Source organism: Aphelocoma coerulescens, chromosome 7 (genome assembly GCF_041296385.1).
Source record: "Aphelocoma coerulescens isolate FSJ_1873_10779 chromosome 7, UR_Acoe_1.0, whole genome shotgun sequence".
Lineage (NCBI taxonomy): Eukaryota > Metazoa > Chordata > Aves > Passeriformes > Corvidae > Aphelocoma > Aphelocoma coerulescens.
The window spans coordinates 18,325,371-18,334,279 of record NC_091021.1 but is presented as its reverse complement, the minus strand read 5'-3'; the positions used below and the strand labels follow the sequence as shown (position 1 = coordinate 18,334,279).

Here is an 8,909-nt window from a genome sequence, read left to right as displayed (position 1 = left end):
CACCAAGCACAATCTATTTGGCCTATCATGGACTGTGGCAGACAGGGTTTTTTTACACTTGTTGAAAACAAGTTTTTTTTACACTATGTTGAAAACTTCCAGCTGAAGTTTGAAAGTTAATTTCTTTTAGCCATAGCTATGTATTATGTTAGTCATTCTTTTATCCTATTTTACTTGAAGATATTTTAGAGCCTCCCAACTCCTCCATTGAAGGATGAAGAAACACCAGATGTTCACAGTACTGAGTCTTAAGGCTAATGTCGCTTCACAATGACATTACTTCAAGTTGGTATAGTTCTTATGCTTTAGCCTCTAATGACAAGGACAGCACCAGAGTATAGCTACATTTTCTCTTTATTTGGCTATAAGTTGGAAATAAGTTCTGACTTCTGATCATTTCACATGCAGGAAATATAAGTAGAAAAAGAAGCATTAAAAAATTAAATTTAGAAGGTTAGCATTGCACCTGCAATACCTGGAATATATTCTAACAGAATTTCTCCATTGCTGGTATTTGTTTAAAAGGGTTTGGCTTAATAAACAAAAGAGAAAAAATAAAGAGAACAATAATCAAAACACGGATTGCTGCCTATATGAAATGCAGAGAAAAATGCATAGAAACAAAGAACTAAAATATATCCTCTAAAAATAAACTATAAGACATTAAAATATAGATAACGTTACACCTTATCTAATCTACAAAAAAAAAAAACCCCAAACCCAAAATGAACAACAACAAAAAAACCAAAAAGATTTGCAAAACGTACCAATTTTACTTACCTAGGGTTTGCACTGCGATTCATAGAATCTGTTGTTCTACTGGTTATGCTGCATATGCTTTTGAAGTATTGAACTTTAACACACATACTGTTTTATGAATATATTTCCCTTAAAAAGCCCAAGCAAGCAAAGCAGGTGTTTATGGAGTGTATTTGAAAATATGATTTCTTTTACCTGACTTTTCCCCATTTCAACATTTGGGCATATGGTGCTACTCTTGGGGATGGTCCTGGGCAGGGCCAGGAGCTGGACTTCATGATCCTTGTGGGTCTCTTCCAACTCAGTATGTTCTGTGATTCTGTGAAAGATAGTATCACAATTGGCAGTGCTTCTACTTGGGAGAAATTAGAGTCACAAGATCTTAAAATTAAAGATAACTGATAACCCGACATAGACGAATATATTTTACAAACATCCCTGTAGGACTAAAAAACCTGAAAGAAATTCCCAGATTTATATAAAGAATTTCCTACCCTCAATAACTATTCTGGAATATTTATTTAAGAGAAGGAGAAGCAATAAGAAGACAAATAAGTATTATCTTCTTGGGAAATGCTTCAGAAAGAGATGATATATAGAAGGGGAAATTCTCAAGTGATTGCTTTCTTTCTCTAGACAAGGTTGGGTTAGTGTTACACGACATTTTCAGATGTTTCTAACTTATATTATCATGAAGTGTTCACAGTCCCCTCAAAGCAGTTTTTGCCCAACCCTGCTCTTTGCAGCAGTGCTCTTTTTTTATCCAAGAGATGAGCAAAAAAAGAATCTAGATGTTTTAAGCTCACAGAAAGAAAGGCAGAACTTAACTACCCTAATTCTTGTATCTTCCTGACATAAGACAGACATCCCTACTGCAATTTCAATAAAATGCTATGATCTTAAAATATAGCACAGCCATGCATGTTAATAGGACTCAGTATAGTAAACCTATGCACCAGAGAGGCTCTGCAATCATACTGCAAGATCTGGCTTAGCAGAACTGATGAATACCCTATGGAGATAAACTTGGCTCAGACCTCAGTTGATCCTTAGAGCTCTCTCATTCTAGGCCAAATGAAAATCCACAGAAGCAATCGTTAAATGCATCTCCATTTTTTTCCGGGGAAGTACCTGCAAAATAGAAAGTACCATAGTGTTTCTATAACTGGAAGCATGAATAAGCAAGACAGGATTGCAGACAGAAGGTGAACTGTATGCCTGGTGGGGAACAGGCCTCATATGCCCTTCAGATGTTAGAGTCATGATGCAGCGGTAAAAAAGTAGAGAAAGAAGCAGGGGAAGCAGTCAATAGGTCAAGGAGTACAAAACCCCTACTAAGCCCTATCATGCTGCAAATTGCTATCCTCTTCTCTCTCCCCATCTGCTCTGTGACTGGATCATCAGGCACTAGGAGGTGTCTAGCATGGCCTTGTTCTGGATTTCAACACGCTTTTGAGAATGGTGTAGCAAATGGATGATTAGCTGATCTAGCTACTCAGCGCTCACTGCTGTTCTATTCATATTTGTAGCACTGGCCATCTTTCAGTACTTTTGACACTCTTCCTTGGTCACTTTCCATCCCATTGAGAAGCTTGGGGAGCCAAGTACAGTTTGCCAATTACTTAGGATTCTCTAAAACTGATATAAAGTAATTAGAAACATCAGCAACTCTGCTAATTATCTCAGTCATTGCAGCCACCATGTGAAACAAAACAGTGATGTTGACGAAGGGACAAAGGCATAGCTAACCAGCACAGTAGAACAGTGTTGAACAGGAAGACCACTCACCAAATCACAGATGCTTTACTATGTATTGATTTATATTTCATGTGTCTTGGTGATCATTACAGCAATACATATATATCACATTAAAATCTGTTTAGGGAGCTTAACATGTTGAAAGAGGTAGTGTGTTTTTATTTTACTGATGAATGGGCATTTGATGCCACTATTACTGGTTCCCTGCAAAGGAAATTAATATGCCAAACCTTACTTTGTTGCTACGAATTTCACTACATCTGAGGAAAATAAGAGAAGAAAAAGTATCAGTCCAATATAAAACTCGATTATACAGAAATTAAATCAATTAATTAACGTGTGCAGGAAGATGTCTTGCAACTCACACTATAAGAAAAAAGCCAGAAAAAATATTAGCAGCTAATAGGAATCACAGTTCTGTGATCATTGTTTTTTTTTTACTTGTCAACAGCATTGTCCTTTGATCACCAAGCTACTGTCAGCCTCCTCCTGTTCCATCTGATCATATAGATAAATCACTTGCATATATCCTTATACCCTCTTGTGGCTGACACTAGGCAGCATTAGTTACAAATACGCTGCCAATTTGAAAAGAATGAAGAAATATAGAAAAATAAGTTTAACTTCCCACACACATAGTTACTTCAAAAGCTTAATGATTTGACCACTCCTTTTATCAACAGGCACTTTATAAGCCTGGCCTGAATAATTCATTGGCTAGACAACTGTGGCAAAAATCTACAAAGTATCACATCTTCAGGGGCAAAAACCCATAACAATGTTTAATAGTGACCAGACTGCTGGATTTTGTTTGAGTGTTTTGTTAGGTGTTTCAGTCCAAATTCAGAATAACATCATAAGCCTGTGATTAAGGTTCCATTGAATTCAAAGCATTCACAGCACATGCCTAAAGTTCAGTGTTTCCATTTTTTTTTTTTTTTTAATATAGCCAGACTGTTAAAAAATACCCAAAAAACCCAAAAAACCCAAAACAACAAAAGTACAATCCTGTTAGAAATTTTGGCAATTTGTTTCAGGAATACCAGACCAAGTTGCTGAATAAGTTAAGACAATACCATCTGCATTTCTAACATAAAACTTCCTAAACTGTTTTCATTATCTAGACTGAAGTACAACTAAGCAAAGAAACGTAAATAGAGAAATAACTTTTTAACTTCTCTATGAAAACATTGTTTTTCAATCACAATTCTTGTTATCAATAGTCCATCGAGTCAATTATAGTGTAATGACAGAACAGACTAGTGACTTTGGTGATTTAGTGAATTACTTGCTGAAAAGTCAAGTATGACAAATGTTGGAGCAATGACATCCATCACTTTGAAGAAAGTGATCTTCAGCCTCCTTTGCAAAGACCATCTCTGTCAGTCCCACTAATGCTTTCTTCTTGGAACCTACACAAGAAGCAAAGATATATTTGTTAATATACTTTGGGCTAATGGCTTGGATCTGTAGGCAAGAGTAGATAAAGAGGTGATTTAAAATAATTCTGATTGTTAAAGTAGAAATCAAATTTGGGTAATAAAAATAGAAAGCCTGGTGTTGGCATCGAAATGTTATTATGTAATATTCCATTTTATTATTGTGCAAATCAGATATTAATATAGACTGTGATTTACATATATGAAGTATATATACACACAGTGTCATATGCAAGCTTACATATTTGTGTGTACGTACAAACATATATATACACACATGCTATAATCTATATAAGAGAAAGAAGCAGAAAAGTCAACAGTGCCTTTTCTTACTGTTATGGCTAGTAAGGGCATTAGCCAGATGTTGAAACTCATAGGCATCAAACAACAGTGATCATTATAGTCTTCAATCACCCCATTTAGAATTTACAACAAGCTAAGCAGAAAACCATTATTTCCACCTTCAGTATAAAGTTTTCCTCTGGCTGAAAACAGAGCTCTGCAATGGACTGATGCACCATCTGTTCTAACTTCAGAACCCTTTTCCACGAAACTTCCAGCAAGGGGAACAAGCTATTGATGAGACCCCGGAATATAAGGACATCATTAGGGAGTATCATAATAAGATTAAAATCCCTTGAGGGCTCTCATCAAAACCTAGATTAAAAAGAAACCAAAAAAAAGAGAAAAGACTGACATTATAGTAACAAACCATAATATAAGGCATAAAATTAACAAACATTATGAATTAATCATACTTAGACAATTACAATCCATATGGCTAGTTAAACTCAATCTGCTACATGTAGTGGCATAGTCTGGATACTGTATATTCAATGCCAGTGCATTTCTCCCAGGATGTAATTACTTAATTTTGTGAATGAGAAAATGATGTGTAAAAGCCAATGTTTCCATGGATTCAATGCCCCAAGTCAGATAAAATGCATGAATGCTTATGAAATCTCATGACACTTTTTAACCCTATTTCATCACACTCACCTTTAGGGATGTAAGAACAGTGAATCACCTTCACACTCACTACTAAGGTTAATACAAGAAACAAACTGCGTTCAAAGTCTAATTTTCTGCAAACAGGATTCCTAGTATTTAGATGATAACAAATGGCATAAGATTGATTCAAGCAGTAGTTCTTGAGGATTTTTATCACTTGAAGCACACACATTTGGATTCCGAGAGCAATCACTTTCTCCTTACCGTTCCACTTATATTCAGACAGATTTCAGTCTCTCAGAGGACTTTGCATTGAGATTCTGGTTCACTTTCCTCTTTTGTCTTATATAGCATGTCACGTCTGGTGATATTATACAATTTGAAGATGTGGGAAGTTGCAACTCCTCAAAAAACCAAAAAAAACAAAACCAAACCAACAAAACACCAGACCAAACCAACTCTAATATTTTAGTCCTTTGTAGACTCTGTAAGGAATTTCAGGCTAATGCTTGTTCCTTTCTCCTACCAAGTTCTGGAGCCCAACTTGTTCTTCTACAACATCTGAAAGAAAACAGTTTATATCCAGCATAAGCAAATCAGTTGGACAATAAACTTCATCACTTGTTCTCTGAACAAACTTGAATTTTAAAAATATGAACATTTTAATTAATGACAGACGTTAAAAAAAGGGAGTTGTTACATGGAAAAAGAACAATAGATACCTCAGAACTATCTCAAGATTTATTCCATTCAGTTATTCAGATCAGGCTGCTAGAAGGAGGAAAGACTGTATTCTTGTATAACAGAATCTTATGCCTACCAGAGGACTGGTTTTGGAGGGAGAAGACATCATCTTTCACTTAGCTCATTAAATGGCTATTAAAAATAGGTGGGACTAGTGAACAACAACAGAAATGAAACATTTTATGGAATTGTGAGGATTTAAATTGTCATCGGTCCAGAAATTATCATTTGCACTTTCCTATTTAAGTATCCACAAAGTAATATCAAAACCCAACACAGGTCTATAAGCTCCAGGTTTACTTCAGTCATTTTGTTTCAAGAACAACAATCACAACAAAGACATTTAATTACTTTGAGACCCTGGCCATAAAAATCCAAATTACTTTGCATCTTTAAGTGAAAGTGCAAAAAAAATGTAATGACTGTTTGAAATAAGCAGACGTTTGTTAACCTATGACTTTTTTGCAAACAAAGGATTTCTGGTTCAGGATTCTTCTTTGTTTTCCAGTGGACAGGTACAAAGAAATGAAACATTTTCAATTTCCCAATCTCTGTCTGGCAGGCCTTATTTAGAAAATATGTACTTCTTTGGGTCCATAATGTCATTTATCTTCGTTATTTCTGACATGGGGCACCTACTACATTGTGCAATTCCAGGCAGATAATTTGGCTTCCTTCATAGTAATTTGATGTGCTCCAAACCTATTTAAAAGTTGCAGTGTGGTTTCATAAGCAAACTAATCCCAGAGACAGCACAGAAGGCTTTAGAACACAAATGTCCAAGAGCAGAGTCTTGGTCCTGATGAGTATGACCAGTAAATGCTTTTCTTGTTCAATAATATACACTTAATTAAAGGAACCAAAGGGCACTCTAGTCAGTCTTGTGGAATTATTGATGCACATTTTGAATGGTTACAATCATTCTGCTTTCAGCCACATGCTTTATAATACCTTGTTAGGAGCACTATATTCACCATGAAATCCTGTGCTTGTCATGACTTCTTGCTTAATTAAAATAATGTAATCAAAAAGCTCACAGAACAAATGTTGACTGAAAAAATTATGCTAATCTTATACATATCTACTATTCACATATTACTTTCAGCAGAATAAGTTGACTAATGTGTTAATAAAATGAAACATACCCAACTATCTTGTCAAATGCTATTTTTATCTCAGCATTTACATACATTTGTCATGAAGGGGGTACATTCTGAGTAAAAGGAATAAACACTGTTATGATTAAACATGTCTGACATGATGTTTTCATCTGAGGCAATGCCACATGCATAGGAAACCTGCACTCATGCAGTCGTAAAGCCAGTGGCTTCATATCAAAATCAAACTTACAGAGAACAGGACAGCTTTATTTAGCAAGGGGATGCATCTGATTAGATTTGTTCTGAATTTGGCCCTGAACACTCAGATTAAAAATGTGGCACAAAGCTTGAACCAAGTATAGCCTGCTAGGATTGAACACTGCATTTCACTGAGACCAGAAGAATTTTTGTACAGAAGGAAGAAACTGAGAAGAATCTTCTCTCGGTCCATAGCTACTTCAGAATGTTATCAGTGTCAGGAAGCGAGGGGGACCCAGTCCCCTCACACATGAGAGGCATGCTTGACTCTCAGCACCAGGAAGGACTTAAAGTATTGCACTTACAAAAACTGAGAGTTAAGAAAAAAGGGAAGAACAGAAAGACCAGTAAGGAGAGGGACTGGAGAAGTGGTGCCATTTCTGCCTTTGGAAAAGGCCAGGTAAATCTATATAATTATGCACCCAAACTTTCTCAGAAAGGACTGGTCTTTTAGCAGCCTTTCCTCTACTCTCTGAAGGTACTGGAAAGAGATAATCAAGACCTGAGCTGATACAGGAGTGTACACTAATGACTTGTCTGCTTTCTCTCTTAGTGCTGCTGGCATTCAAGTACAATGCCAAGAGTATTTCTCACATTCTTGCTCCTGAATATGCTGGGAATCCTCTATAGTCCATTTCTAATGAATACTGCCCTGCCCCCCAAATTCTTTAGTACGCTTGCCTAGCAGCAGCATTACCAAAAAGTTTATTTTTTTTCCTCCAGCACCCATGTAGATGGAATACAATGTGCAGAGATAGATTAACTTTCTCATGAGTCACCTTGAACTGGCGGCTCTTCTGATGTCAACACTATTTCACACAAAGTCTGAAGTTGTTGTATAAGCCCTGCAGGGGGAAAAGAAAACATGAACATGTGAGACAGAGTTGTACTGCCATCATCCTCTTACTATGTTGTTGATTATGAGAATTTGTGCCTAATCCATAGATCAGTCAAAAGCATCAGTGGCTTAATGTCAGCAACAAATTCATAAGATATCTATAAGCAATAAGAATGTTTTATAGCAGCCTTTGGACTTGGACAACTTCAGACCTAAAAATGCACAGGAAACAAATTGTTAATACTAGCAAGAAACAAGATAAGATTAAGAAAACCCCATTAGTAGTTCACAGATCAATAAACATTTTCTTGTCTGAGATTAAAAAGACATAAATGTTTCAGAATTTGATAAGCACAAAAGACTGATTTTATACCAAGGAATTTTTAAAAAAGGAGGCCTATATGCTTTCCTAGAAAGATGATCCTATAAAATGAGAAAGGTATTGAAACCTGAATTTAGCATATACACACAGGAAAATTTGTGGTAAATCTCTCTTGGGATAGTCAGAAAAAAGGCTTTTATAAACCAGCAATGCTTTACTATTTTATACCATCTTTTACTGATGTATTTCAGATACTTTCAGGGGAAGAAAATATCCAGGTTTTTCTTAAGTTAAAAAATTTGTCTCTGCCACACAGTCTCATATAGCTTAAATTCTTAATTATTTTAGCTCCATTACAGTCTTCTGTAGGCTGTTTTGCAATGGAATATGCCAGTATATCTTAAATTTTTAATTATCTCAGATCTATCTACCAATCTGTCTTCATGTCAGTTTCTTGACCTTCAGCTCTATCCTTTGCCCATTTCTTATTGGGAATACCTTAAGACCCAGTGCTATAGCTCAGAAAAAAAAAAAAAGGGGGGGGGGGAGAGGGGTTTTTGTATCCACCAAAAAAGAGTTTTAATATTTTCCAGAAGACCTTTTCTTTTTCTTTCCACCCCCCCCCCCCCCTTTTCTTTCCTGGATTTACTACTATGAAAACCTGCTATTTCCAATTCAGCAGTCTCCCTTAAAAATCAAAAAAAGGTTACTGTGCCATAGGATAACACAAACCTAAGCCT

The 8,909-nt window shown here is 36.0% G+C and overlaps 1 long non-coding RNA gene across 1 annotated transcript; it reads right to left on the bottom strand.

Moving 5' to 3' along the window:
• Positions 1 to 3,430: 3,430 nt before the first annotated feature.
• LOC138113360 (uncharacterized) lies at positions 3,431 to 5,173 on the bottom strand. Its single transcript, XR_011152119.1, has 3 exons — positions 4,956 to 5,173; positions 4,418 to 4,613; positions 3,431 to 3,929 (listed from the first exon to the last, which is right to left on the bottom strand). It is a non-coding gene; the product is annotated as an uncharacterized lncRNA (long non-coding RNA).
• Between the last annotated feature and the right edge of the window lie 3,736 nt (positions 5,174 to 8,909).